Raw genomic sequence first — 27,473 nt, 5'->3', positions numbered from 1 at the left:
GACACAGCTGAAGTTCAACCAGCTAGAAGAGAAAAAGAATGACAGGGTTACTGCTGAGCCTCTCCCATGGGAAGGTTTCTTCTCTGTTGAAGTAACACAGGCCAGCAGTGCTGTTTGAGCAGCTCCAGGACCAAGTCCAGAGTGTGAAACCTCTTTTGTCAATTGCAGCCATGTTAACTGCAATATAGGTTGGAAAAAACTTAAGGAGAATCTTTTCTTATTTAAAACATGTTGTTACATACATCAAACTACAACAAGTCTTCCCATGATCTGAGAGAGAGAGAGAGGTAAGAAAATGAAACCAGAAACCTGGTTATAGAACGGCAAATGAGCTGAAAAGCAGACACTTACTGCTAACATTTTGGGTTAGAAACCTGGAGGGTGTTGAGAGGGACTATTTTGAACAGGATTTTGGCAATGCTAATGATAATCTGACAGAAACACTTAATATCCACTCAGTTCACCTCTTGTTGGTATTGAACTAGCACTCTGGAAGTGACTGAGAGTGGTGGAAGGCAGATGAAACAGATGAAAAATTAACACTGCACAGTGTAAAGCAAAGACAGTAAGTGTACCCTTTCAAAATGAAAAAAACCCTTTCTATTGAAAAAGAGCAACAATAATTTTGTGTGTGTTTTAATATGAGCACCACAATAGTTTCTAAAATGATGTTTCAATTAGCTATGATTCATTTTCTGCTGTTACGCACTTTCCTTTTCCACAATTGTTGTGCTGTGACCTAAACCTGCATTCTAATATTTTGGCACAGGTTTTGAGTCTGTAACAACAGACACTGTGAGGCCATGCAGCATATTCTGGTTCGTCTCTGAGATCCTTTCTGAATGAGTGGTTTTGGCCTTGAGAATGTTATTTGTGAGATGAAGTTAAGGAGTGCAATTCTCATTCGTAAGACCTCTCTGGCTTTTTAAGGAAGGCCTTTATAGTCAGTTTTCCCCTTATTTCCTGACAATTTTTTTTTTTCCTAGAGAAGCTAAACTGGGGTGCTGCCCACAACCCTCTCCTCTGAAATCTCATAAATGAGCAGGAATAGGCAGTGCAGTTCCAGCTGGCCAGTAAATGAAGTGTGACAAAAGGCTTTACCTTTCTATTTTAAAACAGAACAAAGCTTTAAACTGCTGTACATAGAGAGATTACAGACATTGAAACAAATTAAAATAGCAAATATCCTGTGTACCAGATGACAAGAGATGAATATTTCAGTCCTTCACAATTATTACTCCTTTTTCCTCAAATGTTTTATAAAGCTTTGTGAGACACTTTAATTGCTATAGGATGCCCTCTTTCAGCAAAGATTTCCAAGAATATTGCCAATTTGCAAAACAGGAAAAGATAATACTTAAGCAAAAGCACCATCTTTAAAACAAACCCCCTTTTTCCACTTAAAATTCTGACTGTACCCCAGTAAAGGAATGAAGTTAGGGTACAAAGAGACAGTTTTGAAATTATATAGATTTGGGTAAAATTAATGCTGCAGACTCTTGTCAGGTATCAGTTAGCATCAACTGAAAATACTTATTGGTTCAAATTGCCTGGAGAAGCTCCAGTTCAGTAAATGAGAAGGTGGAGAACAGCAAGAGGAATGGGAAAGGATATACTCAAAGTACCTGGTTCTGAATATGTAAGTTTAGTAACTCCAGACTGATATTCTAACCCCTGTTGATAAGCCACTGGTAGGCTTGTGATAATACTAGTGGCACAGGGAAACTCATAACTGTGTATGTCTAATAAGATGAAGGAAAGATGTAAATAAATCATACAGTGGTGACCTGAGTATAGAGGGGCATGCTTCAGGGGCATACACTTTTTTCTATTGTAAAAAGTTATTGAATTGCCATAACATTCAGCCTTAATTTTATCAACAGATACAGTTAAGACACTCAAAAATACATGGAGAAAAGGGTTCCTTCCCACTGTGGGCATATGAAAGGTTGTCAGATTTCTGCTGTTTGCATTTTAACAGTGATGTTGAACAGGTAGCTGCTGCCCCAGGTGTTGCTAAATGAGCATAAGAGGATGTAAACCTGGTTTTTTGAAGTCCTCGACCTCCTGGAGTAGAAAAAGAGACTTCTTTGGAGTGAGTGGTGCAGAACTTTTCTGCTTTCATGTAGAATAAAGCCCTGTAAACATTTGACAAGCAGATCTCTCATTTGATTATACAGAGGACATAGCTTTGGCAAAGAGCCAAGTCAAATCCTCTTGTGATCACTATGAAGATTTGAACAGACCCTGTATGAAAGTGGAACAAAATAGAGTTTATTCTTTAAAAAAAACCAAACAGAAATACCCTTTAAAAATCCAGCAATTCCATGATTTTTGTCTTATATATGTTCGTTCTCAGACCCTGAGAAAAATCTTAGTAATGCCACCAGGAACCCAGCCTACCTCTAAGGTGAGTGACTGCTTAGTCATGGTGCACAGGAAGGACTTAAAAGACAGAGAGAGAGAGGGAGGTACCAGGCACATCTGTGCAAAAAGGAACTGTAATCTGGAGTCTGCTGCTATCAGTAAAAATCTGTAATTCAAATTCCGCTGTGCTTTTAGTGTTTTGTTGGCTGTGAAGAGAAGCTGCATGTGTGACTTTCCTCTGTAGTGAGGATGCTGCTGTAGCATCCTTGGAGGATGAACATTGTGAGAAGTGACAGAAGCCTACAGCTTGAAATGATCAAACCCACAAACTGAACCTGCAAAATACACTGTTTCACTGTTTCACAAAATCTGTAACTAAATGTAAAGCTATAAGTATAGGTATATGTATAGCTGTAAGTAAACAGCAACATCTCAGCAGCCAGTAATTTCAGCATGAAGCCTGTTACTACTCACACTAATTCCCTAACCACCCTAAAAATCTGTTAACATCAGAAATCATGGATCAGCATTATTCATCATAGTGCAGGTTCCTCAATTCTTTTAGTCTGGGTCATTAGCAAGTTTCCTTGCTAGTTTTTTGTTTTGTTTTTAATTTTAGGGGTACAAATATCTCATTTACTTGCTGTTTCTTTACTGCCTTCATCAATATGAGTGTTTCTTTTCTATTGCTTACAATTCCAGTTTTACAGGAGATCCTGTTCTCCCTTCCCTTCCTTCCAGGTGTTTACTTGCTTGAGCTGCTGGTATGTGATCTCATAGCTTTTCTATCTACAGTGCTGAAGTTCATGCAGATACTGTCTTTGCCGTAAAAACAATCCTCCAGTATTTAGCACAAGTGTGCCATTTCCTCCTCTCAGGTTGTGATATGAATGTGTTTTTTTATATGCTACAACTGGAAACATTTGGGATTTTCAATAGGATAAGCTTTTATGAAGTTACATGTCCCTTGCAGGTGACACTGCTGTTGCACGGGGAACTTACTCTTTCCATTTCCCTCATGTCTCCTAATCCCTGTGTAAAGGCCAGACAAGGCTGTTCCCTAGCACAGTCTTGACTATTAAGAAAGATGCCTGATTAATGCATGTGCACATGCAGCACTCTGCAGAGATGTGCCTGTTAACATTAATGCTGCTGTCAGTAATGTGCCTTCTGGAAGACAGGATGCTCAGCCATGCTAAGAAACAGAGCACAGGCCATGCCTGGGGACATTCCTGTGGTGTTGAGCCCTAAGACAGATGTGCAAACGGAGTCTGCCTTGTTTTCTGTCCTGACAGCTTTTATATGGGAACTGAGCAAAGTATCATTAGGGAATGAACTATTTTTACTGAGTGGTTGCTTTGCTCATTAGTCCACTAATTTTGGTGACTGAGAAGGCATACACGCTTGCTCCTATCATAGGTAGCACCCAGAAAATGCAAGCAGATGTATCACAATATGGACTATGTGAGGATGCTGTAAGGGAGGCTATAGCCTCTGTGGGGTAACTCTTGAAATCTCGTGCAGATGCCTAAATTTAGGCATCTAGTATTAGATAAGAAATCCCCGAATATCTGAAATACCCACGTAGAGCTGCTAGCATTGTCACAGCAGCTACAGAAGGTCCATGTCATGATGGAGGTCAGGCATCTTCAGCATTTGAGTGTCTGAAAGAGCATGAGAAGCCTGACAGTTGAGTTGCAGCCATAAGTCAGGAGGTGTCAATAAAACATGGTTCAGTCCTTAGCAAGTTGTTTTGTGTGGATAATCAGTGTTTGTCAATGGGAACAAAATTCAGTATGAAATAGGCATTATTTCAATATTTTGTGTGTGTGCTTTTCTGCCTTCTGTTGTCGAAAGAAACTCCTCTTTTAAGAAGTTATGAAAACCATCAGCTACAAGGTGATATTTGAGCTCAGTTAGCAGGCCACACAGACTACCTTAATGCCTCAGTAACAATACAAATGTTGCAAACTGAGGCTTCCTGCAACACATTTTTAAAATTATAAGAAAAAAAAAAATAAGGCTTTGTCTTGCTGCATTGCAGAGATACTGTGTTCCCAGTTTAAAGGCTGTGTGGTTTGCCTTGTCCTTTCAGGAACAGCTGCTTGGTTTCTGCTGGGGAAGATGGATGGTCCTTGTTCTCCCTTGGCCAGGTCAAGAGCTGAGCAAACACACAGAGCTGATAGCCTCAGGAAGCTCATCACCTATGGATCAACACCACTGCTTGCAGCCTCTCCTGTTTTCTGTTTCTCACCCTCTTCCCCCTCCCTGCCTCCAAAATATGACAAGCAGTGCTGCATTATACAAACTCCTCTTCCACAGTGGAAACATCTGCAGCTTGAATGCTCCTGCAGAAATGTCACTTGGGGAAATCGCTCTTCATTTTATGAGAAACCTCGCTTTCAAGCCCTCAGAGGGGCCAGCGAGGGAGGGGACACTGGGTTTGACACTAGTTCTGTGTTGTTTTTCAGGGATTTTGCGGAAGAATGTTGTGTCTGATTTTGTGGATTGTCAAAATGAAGCCAGATGGCAGTGGATTAAGTGTAATGCTGTTTTGTTGTTCTTGGGTTCGCGACTGCGCTTCCCCTTGAGCGAGGGAGCCCCCCCCCGCACAGCGGCCCCAGCCCTGTGTGCCCCTGGCCACCGAGGGCCCCTTCCCATGGGCTCCCGAAAATGCTGCCCTGGAGGGGGGTAGAGTGGAAGCTTTCTTTTGGTGAGGACTGCTAATTGGAAACTGCTTCCTTGACCTTTTTCATGCCTAGATTATTCACCAAGAGCCTGTTTGCTGCGCTTTCCGTCCGACGAAATACAGGTATTTTCCAATTGTAGTAATGGGTTTGCTTGCTGAAGTGAAGTTGCTGGGTGAGCAGCTGAGCCAGTGAAGCCTAGTTTCTTACAGTTTTGTATTTGGTAACTGTATTTCCTGATGTTTAGAAAGGTGTGAGTTTAATTGAAGTGTTTCCCATGAGGCATTCTGGAATTTCAAGCCTTTTGTTGATTCCTCAGTGTATTTATGTTTCAATCTTTCTCTCCATATGAATGCTTTAGTGGTGTCTCTTTCCTCTATTACATTATTTTGTTTACATGTATGGGCACATATTATCTTTGAAATCATTATCCTTTGTCAAGGTTAAGGTAGCGGAAAAGGCCACTGGACTCCGAAGACACAGAGGGAAGACATGGTCACAGACACAGAGAGACAAAGGTCTGATTGCCTCAACTTTGTTTCCCTAAGAAAGTGAGTTAAGGATAAATTCTTAATTAGGGAGAAGATTAGTCTAAAGCTGTGCTTCTCAGCATTTTCTAGTTTCTTAATTAAAGGTAGACAGGCAGAAAATTTCCTCTTGTAATAACTGTTCTTCTCTTTACCCTTTCCCCTTGTCATGACACCTTTTTCTTTCCAAGATAAGTTTTGACTGACTGGGTTACAGACCACAGTCCTGTCACTCATTCAGAGCCTTGTGACAGCCCCTCAAGCTCTAGTCCCTGTGCTCAGCACCTACAGATCATTGCAATACCCCCTAGCTTATGAAAACACCAGCAAAGGATGCTCTACATTTTTCCTTTCAGACTGCAGCATCGCTTCAGCCATAAGTTTAATAATTTTCCTTTAATTTACTCCTCCATGATCATCCATTGCAATTTCAGTTCAAACCAGCAATTTTTATTTTGTAATGAAACTGCATCTTCTCTTGTAGACCATTAAGAGTCTGTTCAGGCTTCTTCATAAAGTTCTTAGGCCTGGAAAGCATTCTGACAGAAACCTGCTGCTTGATAACATAAGAGAAGCCATAAACCAAGTCAGTGCTTGCTGCCTTGTTGTGCTCTGTCCTGTTCTTTGCTAAGACAGCTTCTCAGATGCTCAGGAATTTGTTTAAAAGTCAGCTGTGCTTTTCAACTGTTCAGATCTTTTTAGCTTTTTTCAGCAAGCCACCATCCCCTATCTTTTTTGAAAATCTGTTTTTTAAGAATGTCTTTAATGTCGTGCATGAAGTCCTGTACAGATCCGTGCAGTGTCGAGTTGTTCTGGAATTCCTTATGCAGATCTAGTTTCCTGATCTCAGCTGCTTAGCTTGCAAAGTCTTTGATGTGCAGACTGTCTGTGTGGTTTGCACAGCAGCCTAGTCTGACAGTTTTTAGTAGGAGAAACTGGTGGAGGAGAAGGGCTGCAATTAGGGTAATGCTATTATGTTGCATGTTGTCATAGTGTAGAGTATAGATAGCCTTAATCTAGTCACTGTCCCCAAAACACAGTAAGTAATGGCAATTTTATGGTGACCATCTATTACCAAGATGCTCAGAAAGACTGGGGTTTCCTAATCTTCAGTTCGGTGACTTCAGAGATAATTTTTTCCTGATTCTTGAGGAGATACCCTGGTGCTATAAAGGAAAATTTTCAGTGAATTTGCATCCTAGTACTCAGCTTGTAACCTCTAGATTTCACCTTCTACCTTGGTGGTCCAGCGGGGGCAGCCCCATCAATTCTGATCATACTTTCATCTTCCTTGTACTACACTGCACAGTCCGGAAGGTATAAATTAGACACATTCAAGTATTTGACTAATGTACTGAGTCTATTTTAAGCAGAAAATTCAGCAATTTTCTGCTTAGCAGAGGTAAGTTTGGATGTGTTTTTGTTTGTGTTTATTCTCAGAAGTATTTTTCATTTATAGTGTGAGCATCTCCCCCTCAAATTCTTCTCCTGTTTTTCTTTACTGTATCCTGTTGTAATATTCCCTTTGGAAGGTCTTTTAGAGAGTATTTTTTTACACATTCTGAAAACTTCCTTCCTGGCATTTGCATTCTCTCTTCAGATGTCAAAATCAAAGATAATGGTCCATTGCTGGTGTTTTGGGAAGGGAGGGGTAGGCAAGAGATTTTGCAGTCTCTACACACTCATCAAGTCAACTTACTTTTCGTGCAGTGTGAGGGACGTAGTGTGTACCAACAGTAGCTCACTGTTAGCCAGTACAAGTAGGAGACATTGAAATTCAGAGCAAGTTTTTGAAAATGGTCAGTATTTTCTGATCCATTTCCCCACATACAAAGCGAACAGATCTTCCAAGGAACTTTCTGAATGTGGTGCAAATCTAAATACGAATGGCAATTTTGTCTGCAGAGCATGAATATAGACTTGTTTTGTCAGCACCAGGGATGCCCTGAACAACCGCTTCAGTCTGAAGCCTTTGAAAGATAACAGTAATGCTGTTCACTTACCCTTGGTGGTATCTCATGCAATGTGAAGTGTCAGCACCAGTTCCCTGGCAAAGCAGTAAGAGAGGTCAGTAGCAGGAAGCACAGGTATGTCATTGTACCTGTGGAGATCTGGGTTCAATTCCTGCCATCATATCATACACAGAATTAGTTTGATGCCTTTGCTGTCGCACATCTGGAGTATTTCAGCTTATGTGGTCTTCAGAGGCCTAAAACTACCACAGCAAATGTTACATCAACATTATCAACTGAGATTCCAATAGATGAGCTGTGGTACCAGTGCTTTTTAAAAAACTTCTGCTTTGTATCCCTGGGTTAGACCTTAATTCTCACATTTTCAGAAGGTAAACACACTCAGTAGATAGTCTTCAGAAATAATTACACTAGGAAAAAACCATACAAAATATTCAAAACATTACTAAACACTGAAAGATGAGTTTATAGTTTTATAATGAGTTAGAAAATAATTCCTATTTTCTCTATTTTTTTGAAGAGCTTTCTGTGATCTTGCTGCAGTCCAGAACACACTGAAAGGGGAAGTGCACTATGACAATGACCCAAAATGGGAGATTTCTAGAATCACAGAATATTCTGAGTTGGAAGGGACCCACAAGGATAATCAAGTCCAACCTTTAAGTGATACAGGTATCACGACCACAACCTTGGTTTATTAGCACCATGCTCTGACCTGAGCTAATGAGTCAGCTAATTAGACTTTCTGAATTTCTTTTAAATAGCTTTGTTGGAGTTGCCTCTTCTAAGGTATTTCCAATGTATAAAACCAAATGTTTTCTCAAGGTCTCATTTGAAATGATACTAAACATTCACATTGTAGACCACGGCCAAATTCAATACCACTACTACGATTTCCTTTATGAACTGCAGAAATGTCATTCAATCTGCAGTTGAATTTTATATATGTATGCATTATAAATAACGTGTTATACAGTTACATATTCGTTATATTTTTTGAAAATACGCGGCATCTGAATATACAGTGTAGAAAACAACAATAGTTAAACAAACAGATCCTTTACTACAGTGTAGAAAACAGCTGTAGTTAAACAGATTCATGACCACCAAAGTCAAGGAACCTTGCTCTAGATTCATGGCTGCTGTGAGCTGCAGGAGAAGATTTTCCTGCGTTTTGAACATTTAAGACCACTTTACCATGATAGGAAGAGAAGCTCTGCATTTTAATAAGACATTCTCAGAGGGACTTTTCTCCAAGTGTAACGCTATCAGTCTTTCATCTCCACGTGTAACCTTACCTGCTTTCACCAAACTTGTTTAACTGCTGTTGAAAGCCCCTGTCATTTGTCAGAAGTGGTTAAAATTGTACCTTGAATCCAAAAGTCATTGTGGGTTCTTGGAGACTGACAGGTACACAAACACAGGCACGTGAGCTGCTTAAAATGCATTTTCTCTGCCATGGGAGGGCAGAAACCCAGGGAAGGAGGGAGGGCTTGCTCTACACGGGAAAAGTCAGCACCCCAGTTGCTCCTCTGTCTGCTATTTTCAGGCCTTTGGCTTTGTAAGTAGAACAGTTTAGGACAGAGTAGCACTTGCTCATTTGACATTAAGGTTATGTTTCCGAGCTAAATACCTTCAATTATCACCACCTCAGTTTGCAACATGCATTGCTTAGTAAATTCTCTGTATATGTATAACATGTTATACTCTTCATTGGCCTGCGTGTAATTATGTTTTTGCATCCTTACAACTTTTGTTTCTGGTGTAATCTATGCTGTATGCGTTGCACTCTCCCTTCAGTAAATAAATTAGCAATTTACCAGTTAGCATGTGAAAGGGGTGTGCTTAGACTGATGCCTAACTAAGTAGAAGAGAGGTTATCTGCAAGATGTGCACTATTCCCTGCCTGCTGAGCTTGCTGGATCAGCACACAGTGCCACAATCTCCAGGAAACAATGTGTTCAGATTGAACGTGCTGGGCTGCTCAGGATCCAGTGGTTTGAAAAATTCTCACTGCCTTTGAGGTGCCCCTTTCTGTGTGCTCTTTCCCAGCAGCTACCTTTCATGGTTCGCTGTGTGGATATACTAGAACTTGCAGTGCCTGTGTGGATGTACTAGCACTTGCAGTGTGTGTGATCAAAGAAACACTTGCATTCTTTAAGGCACACCATTCCTCCAGTTGTACCAATTAGCCGAGTAAAAGATACAACTTTCCCACACATGGACAAGACCCCTGACCTCTTTGAGGTAAGAGCAGAGTGCCCATAGTGTCCATAGCATGCTGACTCAAATTTATGTCTTTGCAAGTTCTTACTGTACCGATGGAAGTGACACATTTTTTAACGCATGCCCTGTTTTACTTAGCTAGATTGCACAGGCTTTAAACACTTCAAGAGACAGTCCAGGGTTCAGTGCTGAGTTTTGTCCTCTTACAAGAAGGCAGGTACCAGCAGAGTAACCAGGTAGATCCGAGAGGTCCATGGGCCCCTGCCTGTTCCCAGAAGGATTTCTGCAGAACTTCCTAGTTTGTGTTGTGTGGAAAAAAAAAAAGACAGTTGTAAGTGGGTAACTGTGAGACATGCACAACTATTAAGGCATTCTTTTCTCCTGCGTGGAACACATCTGGGTCTCTTCAGAGAGTTTCCATTACTGGCTCAGGCCAGCACTGAGCCTTTTGGCTGCAAGGTGTTGCAAGTATTGCAGAAGACTGCAGTTCCTTGATAAGTTGTGCCTGTGTGGCCTACGTGGAGTACTTACACTGATATACAAAAATTTATTTGCTGAAGTATTTCTCAAAGCCACCTGCAAAAACATGACACTGATGCAGAAAGAATGATGCTGAATGCCATTTTTTAAACAGTGCTGCAGAGATTGTATTCCAGTCAGCCTGTGTCAGCATTCCACAGGTCAGCACAAAATATCCATGTTGGTTTTGGACTGGCTACATACCATGGAGCTAAACCCTGTACTGGCTTGTAATATATACAGTACTAAAAGATGGAGAGATTGAATAGGTGTGGCTGGGACAAAATATCTTGGCTCTTGGGAACTGCCACAAATATATTTAAAGCAAATGCATGCAGCAGAGGGTTAAGAAAGTAAATGTGGTTCAAATTCTCCTTGTCAGGAACAAATTAAATCAACATGGTAGATGATCCAAAGAGAAATACATTTGGAAAAGTTTATATGCTGAAGCTGGGAATCTGGGTAATAAGTAAGAGCAACTAGAATTTATCAATTATCAAGATAAATTCAACTTAATTGTCTCATCAGGTTACAGTGCTAGAGGGATCAATATTTTATAAGAATATTAGAATATTGTATAAGTTGTTTAAGCAGACCAAGGGTGACAAAAGAAAGTATGTGAGGGGAATGACTTAGACTATGACCTGGTGACACATATCTCCCTAACTTAGAACTGGGAAGTGTAGGATCTTGGGAAATGCAGCACAGAAAATATGCTGATTATCAAGGTTCAGCAGCAAGCAAAGGTGGGCAGAGATGACATTGTAAGTCACTGAAATGAGTCTAAAGACAGTTTGAGCTACTGTTGCATGTGGGGAGGCAACTGTGTAATTATGGGGAACTTTATTTAGCATACTAGCTGAAGATGTCATTTAGGTACTAGTGAAACATCCATAGAGTAGTTTTAAATACTGGATGATAGTTCTGCAAAGCAAAAATTGTTCTTTTGTTGGAAGAATTCTGCTTTTAAGTAGTGTGATAGGTAAAAGTAAATTTATCCACTAGACTGGAAATCAGGTGTTGTGTCAGGAAAAACTGATCATGACCCGGTTACATTTAATATGCTTGAAGAGAATATAGTCCCAAACCATAATATTCACACATGTTAGTTTGAAAAGGCCAATTTCCCAAAACTAAGGACAGCCCTTAATAAAACTGAATAAGCAGAGGCATGGAGGCATGAACAAAACTGAAAGTTTTTCAAGAACTTACTAAACGGGCAAAACCTTATTAAGACAACGTGTATGGCAAAAGGAGACAGAAAGTAGAAATGGACTTACTCATCTGTATACGTGTGTTTAAACAGGTATAAATTTGTCCACACTTATCTATATATGGGGCTGCATAGGTAAACTTATCTATAGACACTTGTGTGGGCATGCAAACACACAATACTTACATATTTAAATAAACCATGTGGCTGTATATTGGAAAAATAGGTTATAAAAGGGAGATAAAGATCTATTGATATTTAAGTGTTATTAAGTATGGAAATTACTTACCCAAAATCTGCTCTTGGAAAGCAAATGGTGTTCTGAAATTTTTAAATTTACATAAGGGAAAAAAGTAGCAATGATGTGGGCCAAGCAAGGGTTGTAGGTACTGAAACTGTTAATAAGAAACATATAGATGGCTGAAATGTTCAGAAAAAAAAATCTGGTTTATGTTTTGAAAGAAAGAATACACTTTGTATATATCATGTGAGGAGGATGAATTCTTTTCCAGCCCATCTACAACTAAAAGAATGTTAGACAACTCCTACTTTGAGGAATCAGTTTTAAGGCAGTAGCCCCGGTATTGCCAGCAGCTATGCATCCTATTTTTTCTTTTTTTCTTTTTTTTTTTTTTTTTCTTAAATTGGCTGAGAAATTTTCTGGCCCACTGATAAGGGCTTTTGATAAATTTGGGAACATTGGAGCAATCGGCCAAGACTGAAAGCATGCTTATTTTTTTTGCCAGTGCCCCAACGGCACAAACAGGATAATTCTGATAACAGCATGACAGTCAGCCTGACCTCACTTCCAGCAAAATAATAGAGAAGCTGATATGGGAATCCAAGTATAAAGAACAGGACTATTGTTAATGGCAGCCAGTGATGTTTTCATTGAATTCAAGCCTTGTCAGGTAAGCTTGTCTTGCTTCTTTACTGTAAGATTACCCAGTTGGTTAAAAAAGCTACTATAGGCCTAATGGAAAATGAAACTCTTCAGTTTGATATCTTACCATAATTTGATCAAAAATGTAGCATTTTGCATTCTTGTTTAAGGACATGCCAAGGGGCTAAGGGCTAGTGGATCAAAGGAGTTATTGCAAAATCATTCTAAAAAGAAATTTTTAGTGAGATTCCAGAACTAGGTCAGGACTTGACCTCTTCTGGCAATGTTCACTACTTAACCTTGCATGGAAAATACTGAACTACTCACTGATTACACATGGCACTAGAGAAAAGGGAATCTGAGTTGCCTAAAAAGTGGAGTTCAGACTGAAAAAAGTGTGCTTTAACATGGTCAGGTGTAAAATTATAAACCTGGAAACTGGGAACATGTGCCATATGGGGGAGACAGCTTCAGAAAATGAATAGAGATTTGGAAAGACTTTGGAGACCTTATGGACAACCTTAGAAAGTAGTCATAGCTCAGTGGGAGGGTAAAATATCTGGTGTGATCCTTGAGTACATGTGCAAAGGTCTGATTTTGTCTGTGTTTATCATATGTATGCATATGGAGAGACTCATGGAGTAACATCAATCACATCACAGGCAGCACTTTAAAAGAGGATTTTAAATTGGATGAGAATGCAGGGAACAGCAAAAATCTTATATGAGGGGTAGCTAAGCTAATACACCTGCTATATTGGCAGGTCTCCACCACAGACTTTTTTTTTCCATATGAAATATAGATGAGGATGTTAGTACAAATATAACACAAGTAGAGGTACAAGATACAGATACCAGCTCTTTCATCTTCCCAGGAAATGCATAACATGAATTGATTACAGTAATCTGAGGTAGTGTCATCAAATTTACAATAAACTATCCATGTGATTTTACATGTATGCACAAGTCATTGCACGAATAAGATACCAAAGAGACCAGTGGACTCCACACCTTTTGGTTCTTCAGACCAGAGTGGAATGCTTTTCTAGAAAAATTCCTTATATAGTTAAACCCAGGCAGCAGGTTCCACAAAGGGATAGAGCAGAGGATGTGCAGCTTGTGACAAGGAGTCAGACAAGATGATTCTGAGAACTCTGAGAGACTCTGTCTCTCAACAAATATTGAACTCTGTAAAATTTATTTCAAGAGTGGACTGAGCACACTATGTATTTGTACACGCCTTAAGTACAGAAATTTCACTCCATCTTTACCATGTCTAACAAAGTATGGGAGAATTAGTGAGATGCTCTTTATGCCAGAGATCTCTTTGGTAAATAGGATCAAATCACTTCATTTCTGTGCCTTGATTTGCCCACTTCTAGAGAATGAATCCCAGCTTTCCTCAGTTCCTCTCTTCGTGCTGCAGAGACCTCTGGGAGGAACTGCACAAATGTATTCTTCCAAAGAAACACAAATACTCAGAAAACTCGAGCAGGGCACAGCACTGATGTTACAAATAGGTCAGAGAGCTTTCACCCTGCAGAAGGTACTCATGTTACCTAGGTCAGCAATCCATCTGTACTGTGAACCTTGACGAGATAAACATAATTGTCCTAGGATTGGTTATGTAATGAGCTTGCTTTGCAATTTAACTAATGAATGTGTTGAGAAACCAGATTAATCTTTTAACTTCAAGAATTTCTCTCAGTGGAAAACATATAGCACCTGCCTATCAGTAATATTATCCTCTCCCTACAGCCAGAGTGATTTGGCCACTTGAATGTTTGTTTTTCTTATGTATGTAAAGCTCATGTGTTCACAGATTTTTTCTGGAGGAGGTGGAAGGACCCCGGAATTCACTTGAGATTTTCCAGCTGGGTCTGTGGGCTTTCCAAGTCAAGGCCATTCCTGAGTGATGCCATACAGGCTCTTTGGGGAATCATTTTAATTGCTGGTATGGTACAAGTTGCTAGTTTGGGATTTTTCCCAGTAGGGCCATGTTTAATCCTGTGCTTTCTTAGTCTCTGAAAGCAGTCCATTTCAGAAAAATAGTAGTCTGGTACTATTGTTTGTTCATTAATTGAGGACAAGAGATTATTTTAATCTTGGGATTTTAATTTCCTCAATATGCTCCTGTTTTCCTCAGGAGTCATCTAGAAAAGGTAAAGATACTGGATACAGAAGATCCAGTAAATGCTTATGACAAATGAAACATGACTTCCTACAGTAACATACGCTTTGTAAGAGCTTTGCCAACTGTAAATTATACCAAGTGGGTCAATTTTGGAAGTCAACATCTTATTTAAACTGTCACACTGCACAGAATTGCTATTTAATATTGGTGATAAATGACTACAGAGTCCAGTCTAATTTACAAGCAGACTGTCAGTGGCACGCAGTAGTCAGCAGAGTCCATAGTACAAGTGCTTGGCAATCCTTTTATGTTTTGTGATCCAATTCAGGTTGCTCATTTTCCACAAAGGGGAAACAAGAGAGGGAACTGATACTAAAATGCTGGCCTGCATGCTGGAGCTGTTTCTACACCTGATTATTCCCCGCCTAGAGTTTGTTCCAATTCTTCAGTATACCTCGACAAGCTGAGGTGAAATTCCATGGGAGAACATTGAATGTTCATGCCAGATGTGCATGTGGCCTGCCATTTGGAGGTCAGAAGAGACAGTTTCATCTGGGGGACCCCAAACTCCTGTCTCATCTGCCTCCAGCGCTGCGAGTTGTGACCCACAGCTCTTGGTGCTCCTTTCCTGGCATCATTTCTTCTCACTGCTCCTCCACTGAGTCAAAGGGCCAGCCAGAACTCCCCATCCCCTTTGTCCTGGTCCCCACCCCAGTGTCCATCCATGGGATTCAGGGGCAAGGGTGTATTTTGCCATTGTGGTTCATCATAGAAACCCACAAGGAATCTCTAGTGCTGCTGAGTACTTGAAAGAGACAGTATGGCTCAGTCCCCTGCCAGAGCTGTGTGGACAGGTATGTAACATGCACTGGAGAAAGCTCTTTTATTTCCTTTCTTGTAAGCAGTGAACCTCCTGGCCTGGTCCAGGGTCTGGGAGAGAGTGGTCAGCTGCAGGCAAAGAGCTGACCTGACCCCTGCTTCTTCTGCTCCACTTTCACGGGGCTTCACAGGAGGATGCACAGGCCTCTGTGTTTGCAGGACACAGTGATCCCAACACAGGTGGCATCCATTACAATATTATCAACTAATATTGATCACTACAGTTTCCCCTCATATGACATGACTAATCTTTTAACTTCGCTTGCATAGTGTGTACTGCCAATGCTTTCAATGTATGCTGAAATCATTTAGTTGAAGTAAATAAATGAGTAAGTCTAATACAATAGGGTTTATGGCATGTTGCCCTCCTGGAAATAATTTAAGCAGTAGTGAAGTATGGAATATCTGCAACTTGATATGTTGGTCATTATACCTGTATTTGCATAGCTTGAGATACATGTACAATTTATTTCAAATCCAGCTCAATATGAAAATTATTTTGCCCCCAATGTATGAATCTATACCAGGAAATTAGAAGTTTATCAAACAGGTGTCAATGCACCACTTAGATCTATGATACCCTGCTGTCATTTTGGTGTAAATTAATGAATTGTAGTAGGAAAATGTTCTCACTTTTTTTGTGATGTTGGTGAAGAAAATCTGCTGCAGGCAAAGGAGAGAACTGATAAATAATACAATACACAGGCTGTAGTTTAAAGGACATTCTTCTTTGTTCCCTCCTAGCAGATAACAGACAGGTTCAGCTGAGATCTTCCATCAACAGGTACCAAAGAGCTCACAGCAATTTGGTTCAGAGCCAATAACTAACTCACCTTCTAGGAAAATAATTTGTCTGGTATGTATAAAGAAGTATAAATGCCATTCCAGAGTGAAGAATTTGGACAGGAATGAGTGCCCAAGAGGGCTGTTTGTGTGAGCAGGAGAGCAGAGAGCCTTTTGTCTGAGCAGACTTACAGATTCTTTGTGGAAAGGAAAACAGGAAAGCATATCATGAGATAGGAAAGGCAATTTAAGCAATTCAGTGACATTAGCGTGAGAAGAAATGAGTTTGAGCTGGCCCTTAGTCTGGAAACTTATAAAAGCCTCCCAGCAGTGGGAGGGAGGGCAAAACTTGGCCAATTGCCAGGATGGAAACTGAGTCTGTAACTGAATGTCTGATGTGGTCACCTGTGACAACAGGGCTCTGGGCTTCCTAATCTAGGGCGAGCAGCCTCAGAGAGACCTCCCATGCGAGGGAAGGATTTAAACACAGGCTTTGCTCTGTGGGCATGTATTTGCTAATGTTTAAGCTTCTGTAGCTTAAGCATGTTTTTCAAAGTGCATTTCATATGCATAGTTCAATTTTGCAGACGACTGACGCATGAGGCTTGCATATCTGGCCTTGTGACTGCCATGGACATCTGGTCCCATGCAGGCTCTGTCTCTCTGTACTGCACCCATCCTGGAGGAAAAGCAGCAGCTGCACAGTGCCCCAGATCCAGCACAGCACTATCTGGGTTTTGGACAACTGTACACTGAGCACTGGCAGGCTGGCTTGGCAGGAACCTATCCCAGGTTTTCTTGAGCAACTTGGAGCTGAGGTGCTATGCTGTCAGGGCAGAAGAGGCAAATACTACTGCAAAGAAGTATCCATCCAGCTAAGGGTATGACTGTCACACTTGCTGGCAGGACTTCACATGTCCCTTGATGATTTCTTAAAATAAATATTTAACAAGGGATTTTATAGTCACAAGTGTCAAGCATGCTTTGAAAATGTTTGAAGGGAAATAAACTTGCATAAGAAAGAATCGGAGGCCAAGACCTGGTAGCCATAGATGTTTATATCAAAGGCTGGGTATTTCCTCCTGCCTGTTTTCAGTGTATCCTGCAGTTCCTTGATTCAAGTCCACCTCCAAAGCTGCCTTGCTGCTTGAATAACACTTCCTTCCTTGGGAACAAATGCATAAGATGGCTAAAGTCACTGCATTTATTAGTGATTCATGTAGTTGGAAGATGATGGTTTCTTTTCCTCTACTGAAAATATTTTTTTTAAAAGATCTTTTCTGCTGCTGCTGTTTTTGCTATTAACATTAACTCTCAGCTGTTGCATCACAGTGCAGCAGCATGACACCTTATCTACAGTATAACATTTTATCCCCTTCTTGAGTGCTTTTTAAACTAAAAATTACTGGGTAAGAGGGTTTAATGCAGTCTTAATTTTGCAACGTTCGGAAAATTAACAGAGCTTGTGTTTTCAGACTGCTGATTCTGGAGTTTACAAATTGCTCTTATGTGGTTCAAGCGTTCACCACCAAGTATACAGGAGCAAGGTGAAGATTCAGATTCCAAACTATTGATTCTAGGTTAGAACTTATGGATCCCGTTTTCCTTTTTAAAGGAGAAAGCCAACATGAATCTTCTGTCTTGAAGCAATTTTTAGGATGGTCCACTTGCACTTGTTAAATTTGAACCCTGCTGATTGTCAGGTTAAAAGACGAAAAGAAATGGAAGGAAGAACCTGACTGAAAATGAACTTTGGTATATGCCGGAAAGAAAAGTAAAAGCTTCAAATTACACTATTGTATGAGCAGCCTGCACATGCTTATCTGCCTGCGGGAGACACGACCGGGAGGGTGTGGTCTTTTAAACCTTAAATTGCTCAGGTTTATGCAATTCAGCTCTTCCGAACCCTCTGTCATGCCATGGGCTTGGCCGCCTGAGCCGGGCACCAGCCGCTGCCCGCCGGCAGCCGCGGGGTGAGTGCGGGCCCTGCCCGGCCGCCGGCCCCGGCCTGGAGCTTTCACAGCCGCACGACTCTGCCGGCAGCCCACGAGAGACACGGCAAAGCCACACGCGTGAGTTGGACACACTTGGATCTTTCTTTCTGCCGTTCCTACTTTTCCCCCTGAGCTTGGCGTGAGTTGTTCCAGAGGAGCAAAGGTGGAAAAAAATGCTCTGGTAAACAAACCAGCCCTGTTCAGTGGCAGGGGAGCGGGCCCGACCCTCAGCCTGCATATTCTAGAGTGCCACGCAGCCAGGCAGGGATAAATATCTACTGTGTCTGTCATTAGTGATCCAGCTTCCCATCACCTAATGTGGAGCTTGTTTTCATAATCTAACAGAAAAGGCTGTGTAACATACCTGTGGGTTGCTGCGCTTCTTGGTAGACTCTGTTCAAACACTACTTACATCCATAGATGCTGGTGTGCAAAGACACTGCTTCGTTCATAACCTTTTTTTGTTAGCTAGATGCGCTTGGGTTTCTGTCTTCCCCATTGCTAAGAAGGTCAATTTTTTCAGTAAAGTATGTTGAAATCCAAACAATTATTTGTGGAGAGGTGCCATTTGTACTGCAGCTGCTTTAGCCCATTGCTTTATTAATCCTCTGGAAACCCATTTCTTCCCCTCCCCCAGGTTAAAACCCACAAAGTCTCGCTGCAGCTGTAGGAGGCAAATTGAGGCTACATTCACCACTACTGTGTTTTCCTGCTTGATTTTATGCATATAACTGCAGCTGAGGTGAGGAAAGAAAGAGAACTTGATTTCGTTTTTATCTTTAGCTCATGTTCTGCACACTTAAGCTTACACTCAGTTCTTTACTCAAGACATCTTGTAATTCAGTACAGGTATATGCAGGAGTTTCAAACCTGTGAATATATATGAATAGGCATAACTCCTTATTAGTTTTATTTCTATCCATAAGACTGATTGTTCATGAGAAAATGTGTATATTCACAGTGCCAGCACAGAACCCAGAAAGCAATGAGGATACGTGGACATCCTCACTCACCAAAATGTATACTTAGAGTACTCAGTGGACAGGAGGTCCAAGTACATATATCAGAAGGACCTGTTCACGTGTTTAAACTTCTTAATGTCTTTGGGTTGTTTTTAATGACCGGGGTGGACTGCTTACGTCAAGCTCTCAGCCCCTTTTACATCTGCCAAGGAAAAACACAAAAACCAGAAAAGGTGCTTATTAGACTCGTATGTCATGCTTTCCTATGATGCCTGTTAACTAGGAAAGGAGCTGAGGCACTGTTCTGGGCACTATGCAAGGAGCTTGTTTTCCCACAATCTTTTGTAGAAATGGAGCTCCCACTGCCCAAAACGCTTTTCATTTGCTTTTTCAGGTTTATGGAGAACAACATCAAGGCAATTCCATCACTTCACTGAAACAGCAGTGTCTCTTATCTGCTGTTGTTGAAAAAGCACAAATGCTGATCTGCAAATAAAAGCCAGAAATCACAGTCAGGAATTTGGAAAGCTGCTGATGTGTGAGGAGTTGTATCCTCAGTACTCCCATCTACTTTCCTAAGACTGAAAATTCCTCTTAAGGAAGTGATCTGTTACTCATTTGCTATTTTATTCTTCCACCCCAAACCTCAGAGCCTATGTATATTTTCCAAAGATATAAATTAAATCAATCTGTGAAAGCTTGTCTCAATGTTGTCTTATCCTTGCCCCCTGAAAACACTCTCCCATTGCTAATTTCTTTTACTTGTTTGTGGTCCTGTAGAAGTGTCCTCCCCTTTGCTCACATTCTGCTTTCATAAGGGTGTTCCAACCCACGTGTTTGAACATTAACTGCATCAGGACTTCATTGTGGCAAAGAGTTGGAAAGAGGAATGTTCCTGGCTCTGAGTTGTGATCATCTACTAGAAAAGAAAATTGAATTGTCTTTTGGAAGAAGTTTGAAGGTGCTGGCATCTTCCCCTAGCATAGCTCTTCTTTAGTAAAATGGAAATAAATTTTGCACGCAGGATGAGATGATAGATAGCTCCATTTCACTGCAAACCAGGAAATCAAGCAGCATTGTTTCCAGAAGGAAAGTAAATTAATACAGGCTTTCAAATGTAGGGAGTCTTCTTAAGTTTGGCTGCCGGAGGGAAGCAGTCCAGTATTTCTGGAGATGTCAGCCCTGTCTGTAGGGCTGGCTGCTGCCACCTGGCTCCTCTCACTGTCAGAGCAAATGGAGGCCTGTTGTTGATTTGGAGGGACTCTGGCCAGAGTAATGAGTTTGAAGAGGTAATGAAACCCCACTCTTGTGAAATGGCTGGACACTGGTGTCCTGCAATGCTGCCCAACTTAGCACTTGTTTGCAGTCCAGTTCTTTCACAGAAATTAGAAGTTGGGATGGACAAATATGCAGTTGATCTTTCCAAGGCTTTCCCTAAAGGCTCTCTGAATCTGCAAAAGTAATCATTACCTGAATCATGGGGTTCAAAAAGATTCAGCACAGAAGACAAACTTTCACCTTCAATACATGTCCAGGGAATGGTTAGTTGGCAGTTCCTGTTCTATACAACTACTTCCCACTGTGTACTATTCCCATCCTTCTGAGTAAAAATCAATTGCTCATTTATGAGGAGCTAAACACTCAAACTTCCTAGCTGTCTAGCTGCTCATGGTAACCCTCTCATTGGTCCTCCAGTTTTGTTTTAATACACCCGCAACATTCTTACTGAAACAAAGAGTCTTAATAAAATAAATGGGTTTTATCTGCCAGTAATTTCTTATCAAGGAATGCTTCCTACTTCTCTGTCTGGATTGGTAAATCTTTCAGAAAATGGCTTATTTGAAAGCAGATAAATTTTGATTGATTTTGTATGCAAATCCTGTCTACTTTTTGCTTGTCTTTTCCCTAGCTTTTTGCATTCCATGCTTACAGCTATATGGTCTATATTGTGTTGAAATGCTGATTTTAGAAAAGTAGAGATGATGCTACTATCTTTTTATCTACTATCTTACTATCTTTTTTTCTACTACAAAGCTGATTTTATACTATGTATTGAACAGGATCAGTTCTCACGGGATTTTACAAGTAAAACCCAGTGCTGGAAAGTATAGCTTTGGGTTCTCATAGTTTCAGTCTGAGAACTCATCTAATCACACTACTGCTATTTAAAAGAATACCTCAAAATAGTCAAAAAGGGTCTGAGGCACTGAAATAAATATGACTTGTAGGAGGAATTTCAAAGAATTAAAAAATCCTCTTGCTTTCCTGCACACAGGAGATGACATCTGATTGTGAGAAAGGATGCAGGAAGCAGGACAGTTTAAGCATGTAATTCCTGATTGGTTTCTCATCATGGGACTAAACAGCACGCAATTGGTCTTCACACCCACAGAACCGGTTCTGGAAGCAGATATTAATTCAGCCACAGACTTAACTATCTTTCCCAGGCTGGTGTCACTCGTGTGTCCTGGCTGACAAAACCTTAGTAAGCCTCTTGTTGTTAAGGAGAATATTACAAGGCCATCAGCAACACATGCATGTTAATTAGCAATGGGCTTTGGGGGAGTTCCCATGAAGCCCCAATTAAAGGAGTGATGAATCAAGTCCAATGAGTAGTACCATACTCAGGGATGTTATTTCCAGCACTGAGCAGATGAAGGCAGAACCAGGCTCTACAGGATGTGTTTTGGTGGCTGAGGGCTTGGTCACTATAATAAACAATATGTACTTGCTGAGAGTTTTGTTGAGCAGGGAGTTTAGTCATTATCCTGCTCCCAAAAAAAAAAAAGGGGCCCTGGAACAGAAACTATTGCACAGCCTCATCTAGAGAGATCTGCTTCTGCTCCTGCTTGAATACTTTAGGTTTACCCAGTCCTTTCCATTTTAAACAGAGTTATAAGCTCTGCTGCACACCTAACTCCCTAATGAGCGATAGGGACTATCAGCAGATGTAAATGGGCACTGTCAGCACTACTTCATAAGAGAGATCTGTTTGAGATCCGAAATGTAACTTGTGTTAGCCCCAGAAAACTGATAGTCAGACCACAGTAACTGGGCTGCTGGGTTCAGCCTCCAGTATATCTCCATCTTTCCAAGAGTACATTTTTCTTAAATGTGAAATTCAGTACTCAGCACTGCAAAAATTTGTAAGGTCATCAAAATTTCTTTCCCTTGCCCACTGAAATTTCTATTTATGGCTGCATATTGTGTGTTTGCCCATTTTTTGTACCACTTCTCTAAGTTGTTGAAATTTAGCTGTTGACTACTTTACCAGGGCTTGTGCCCTCCTTTTTCCAGGGTCCTGCATGGGACTGGCCCCAGCAGCTCTGACCCTGGGATTGAGTGGTAAGGAATGCTTTCAGATTGTGATATGCTAAACAGTAGTGTCACTGTACTGTGAAGTTCTTCAATAGGGACTGTATTTTCTGCTTAGGATTTGTTTATTCAGTTATTTTTGTGGACCCAAGCAGCAAGAGGAGGAAAGAGTAAGATACATCTATAATTTAAGTTATAGGCATTGGTAGACCTGTAATTTTAATTGTATATAGTATATAATATTTAATAATAATTTCCATTATTTTATTATGTATAGTATAATAATTACATCTAAATCATAGTCCGGGAGTGAGGTGCAACATAAATAAACTTGAGATACAGATGATTAAATCCTTGCTCCACTGAATTTGCTTAATTTTTCCTTTGAGTGCAATGGGCCAGAGGTTTTAACCCAAGCATTTGCTTCCATTGTTTAGACAAGTTACTCTCGGGAACTAACTCCTGCAAGTTGCTGCAGTCCCCCCCACAGGTGCATGTCCATAAAGCAGAGGATGCAGTCCTAGAAGTCAGGAGTTTGTGAGGGTTTTCCCTCAGATCGGGTCTAAAAGCATCTCTGTGGTCACCTTGCTGCACAAGGATTCCAGTGACAGAATCTGGGCACTGGCCCCACTGGCATGGGCGCAGCCAGCTGCCCCTTCCCCTGCTCACCTAACCAAGTATGTGCTTCTAACCACGTGGGTTGCTGCTAAAAAAAGGTCCCCACAGGGTGTTGTGAGAACTCATTAAGTAGTTTGCCAAGTATTAAGAAACTCCTGGATCAGAGAAGCAGTTGTAAAGGCACAGTGTAATTAAAGCACAGTTTACTTTATCGTGTGTTATTAGCAGGGTTATCCATCACATGTGCCATGCTTTGTAGTTATTAAATGTTATCTCGTGGTCACGTGAGAAGATGCTGTGTGGTCTGAGGGTGGCAGGTACATGGCCATGGGAGCCAGGTTGAGATGTAAGGTTTCAGTGTCCTGAGGGGAAGAAGTCCTCCACTTTTCTTTTGCTCCCTCTTCATCAGCTCTTCCATCCCCTGGCACTGGGAGGGTAGAGAAGTAGTATCATCGACCTTCCCTGCTGACCCACTTGGGGCCCTGGGAGAGGATTGCAAAGGCAGATTAAGATTTACTGTGAAGCTGTATTAAGATTTTCACAATCCCATGCAATTTACTCTGTCTATTGTATTGTTATTTTTAAGTTAAGTAGGGCAGCCTGCACAGAGAACACATGGTCTGCAGTCCCCGTTGCAGAGACACAGCAGACACACCTTCAGCAATGAACCGGGATGCTCTCCCTCATGGAGTTTGTGTTGTACCTGTTCCTTGCTTTCCAGCATCTTAGAAGGCAGCTGGGGCATGTGGTTGTCCAGCCACAAAAATACAGTTCTGTCATCTGCTCAAATGGCTGAAAGCAAGCTTGTGGTATTTGTGAGGCCGCCAGCCTTGGCAAAGTCAGACGGAGCAATCAGCCAAATCGGAATGGTAGCGCACCTTTTGTTACATAACTAGCCATGTAATTTTATAATTTAGAATGTGAAATGCCGATGGCATTTATTATGTCAATTAGGATGAGCATATGTTTAGGAAGCCCTTGAGGAGTCAATCATAATTGCTCACATAGCCTTCCTTCAACCACATGATTGACTTCCTCTGAGCAGGTAGACTGTGTGCCTTTGGGAAGCAGTTACCCACAGCCTGCCCATTTTGCTACAACTCATCTTTGCACTTGGAGTCTGAGTTTGTAGTTCTGACATAAGCTGTTGGTCCAAATCTGGGTTTACTGAGCTTTGAAAAAAGTAAGAAACAGAAGTTACTACCTTAACCATCAGAATTTGACAACTAGAGGCATGCCAGAAACAAGTCATCTTGGAAGTACTACTTTCTACTAAGGTGAGTTCATTCTTAGGACATTTTCCTTATAGTAAGGAGTACTTAACCTGACAGATATGTACTGTTGTCTTACTCAGATCTTCTCTTCACTCAGATCTTGTCCAGCTGTTCCCAATTTTTTTTTTTTTTATTTCCTGCTTTTTTTTTTTTTCATTTCAATGTGCTGTGTAAAGTTTTGTATCCGTGAAATCATCAGAAAGAGCAATCCAGGTTTGCGTGGGTGTGTGAGAGACAGACAAAAAAGCAGAATATATTTCCATACATTCCTAACAGGCATTTCAGCTGCATAATTCCACAACAAAAAACTTTTTCCAACATTGGTTTATTCTGTAAATTCCAGCATGAGCCACAGAGATTTTTTTTTTTTTTTCAAATAGTCTGGTTCTGGTTTTAGAAGTTATTTTGCATGCAGGCACAGTATGACATTGCTGTTGGGTCTCACAGCTTGAGCTACAACTTAAAAAGTTGGGGTTATTCACCTACTGTACTGTACCATTGGATTTTTCTGTTCAGTTGGAAATGCCTTTCATCACTAAAGGCTCCACAAAGTACTTTGATTGTTATAAGCTCTGAGAAGGACTTTTTGACTAATAATAACTTTGAAAAACCAGCCATTTTAAAACTGGGGCCAAGCAGAAGAGAGACTTTGGAGCTCCTGTTTGTTGTCTGAGAGACGTTCTGTACTGATGTGATGAACTTTTAAATACAACTATTTTTTCCTCTAAGAGCCAGTTCTAACAGTCTTTCCTATCATCTTAAAAGTCAAGCTGCATTCTTACCTGCTAAATTGGTATCTCTGGGATCTACAACTCTCCTCCAGCTACTGGCTTTTTACCTGGAGGTATGCATCTTGCCTCTGCCCATATCAAATTTCCATCTAATTACACATCAGGTAGAAAGAAAACATTGTGATTCTTCTTTAGTCAGAATAGATTTAAAAATAAGTGGAAAGATGGGAAAAAAGAGAGAGTAGGATATACATAGGAGGAATTCTGGTCAGAAGGCATGATGATAAGATTTTGGGCACCTTAGTGTTTTATAACCTTCCTTCAAACAAAGTTTCAAATCTAGGCAAACTGACTCACCACTTTGGCCTTTAGTGCAGCTGTGCCAAGATTGGTGCAAATTATTGCGTGATATTTTATAGCCAGGTCTTTGAAATGTGAATCACTGTCCTTTTGAGTCTAAAATACTGTATAATGCATATTATTGAAGTGTGGATCACTCTATAATGTTTTCCAAAATTGTTATATAATACCACTTTGAACAGTAAAGTCAGTGTAATCTATCAAAAACTTCAGTTGGAGAGAAGCAGTTGGTACAAACCACGGTAATGGGAAACCTGGGAGGCTCTTACCAGGGAAGACAGTTTGATGAAAGATAGGAAGTTAAACAGTTAACATTTTACTCATGGCAAATAGTTTTCTAAAAGGATTCAACCTGATACTTCATTATAAAACCCTGAATATGAAATAAGTGATGTGATCTTGCAACCCAGATTCTGGCAGGAGCAGCAAGGCCACAGCTAACCCTGCATAACCAGAAGGCTGTGTGCTTTGGCTTGAGAGGGTGAAGGAGGACCTCTGCTCTCTCCTAGCCATGAGCCACTCTTCTCCCCAGTGTAGGTGAGCCACTAGATGGTGACAATGCCCTTATCTCTTAACCTGCCCACATCTAGCCAGCGACAGCTGGGCTGAGGCTTCATTAAAGAGTTAATTCTGTAACTATGAAAGCTGTCGAGCCTCCTAGCAATTTGATGTGGATATTTTTTTAACATGAATAGGCAAGATGGCAGTCTCCAAGCCCTCAGCAAAGAAGCTGATTATCAAGAAAGGTAGGTATCGGCTGCAGCATGCTCACAGCTAGTGTGGTGAAAGGAAAGCCAGGTAAAAGCATCTCCGGAAGAATAAGGAGCTCCTACTCTTACCTGGCAGCTATGGATGCTGCTGTGGCAGAGCAGTTTCCTTACACGCCTGCAGACCATCCCCTTTGGCCATGCAGTGCCTTACTGACCCACATCAATGGATGGCTGTGTGTCACTCAGAGATGAACATTTGTAGGAGATAACAACCCATGCTGGGAGTGGGGGTAGGATGCAGAATGACTTTGCTTTCATAATTCAGCTAAGAAAGCCACAACAACTCTGTCAGTAGAACCTCCATCTCCTACGGGTTGTACAGCAGAGAAACAGGGTGTGAAAAGGCGTCTGTTTTAATCAGCAGATACAGGATTTGTTATACACATGCTATGTGTATAAAACAGGAGCATTAATAAAAGGTGTCCCTTAAACACAGAGAGAAAACCAAGCTAAACCAAACCCCAAACCAATCTTATTTGTCAATTCTATTTAGAATCCATTTTCTTTATACATGCTGGCCACCCTTACCATTGACTGAAGATTTCATTACCATCAAGCCATACTACTTCAGAACTACTGGAGCTAAATTCTTCTTACTGTTCTGCAGCACGTCTGTTTTGCTCCTCTGCTTTCCAGTGATGCCTGCTCACTGGCTTATCTTTCTCCATTTGTGATTTAAGGTGGTAGCTGCTCCTCCAGGCTCCATGTCACTGTTTCTCTGGCCTTTAGGCATCTGTTTTATTCTTTCTGTGATACCCACTTCCTTCATCTTTCATTCTTTCAACACCTAATTATTTTCCTTTTAGCTTTTGTTACTTGTTTTTTGCTACCTGAATCTTCTCCCATTTTGTGCCTTACTACTTCCAAGTGCAGCCTCCTGAACTGCTGGGTTAATATTTGACGGTGGCTGGGCAGAGGCAGTGAGGTTCTGCCACTCTTCTTGGTGAAGCCCTTCTTCTTGCTACACTGCTGCCAGTGTAACCGTGGTGGTAAGTCAGTATTTAAACTTAAGATTGGTTAAATGCTTCACTGGGATGGGACAACTATGGGCTTGTTATTGCAAGGCGAAGAAAGGCGTTCCCTCTACCTAGTCTTCGTGTTTACTGTCCAGGCTTTTTTCTGTGGGTTTGTTCTGTTATTCTCTTAAGTGCTTCTGGTGACTGCAAATTCCAAAGCAGTGGAGACCAGTAAGATGCAAAGTCCTTCAAATCAGTGCAACCTGTTGGGTAACTTTTTAAAAATGTATTATCATGATATTG

The 27,473-nt window shown here is 41.0% G+C and overlaps 1 protein-coding gene and 1 long non-coding RNA gene across 3 annotated transcripts in view; both read left to right on the top strand.

Moving 5' to 3' along the window:
* LNX1 (ligand of numb-protein X 1) overlaps positions 1-27,473 on the top strand; it is a 121,455-nt gene that overhangs the window by 23,845 nt on the left and 70,137 nt on the right. The window lies entirely within an intron of this gene.
* LOC136290593 (uncharacterized) lies at positions 18,103-20,202 on the top strand. The gene is made up of 3 exons (XR_010721234.1): positions 18,103-18,262; positions 18,822-18,926; positions 19,541-20,202. It is a non-coding gene; the product is annotated as an uncharacterized lncRNA (long non-coding RNA).

Source organism: Chamaea fasciata, unplaced genomic scaffold (genome assembly GCF_029207755.1).
Source record: "Chamaea fasciata isolate MVZ Bird 193981 ecotype frontalis unplaced genomic scaffold, bChaFas1.0.hap1 SCAF_6, whole genome shotgun sequence".
In the NCBI taxonomy this organism is placed as follows: Eukaryota; Metazoa; Chordata; class Aves; order Passeriformes; family Sylviidae; genus Chamaea; species Chamaea fasciata.
This window is presented reverse-complemented; position numbering and strand designations above follow the sequence as displayed.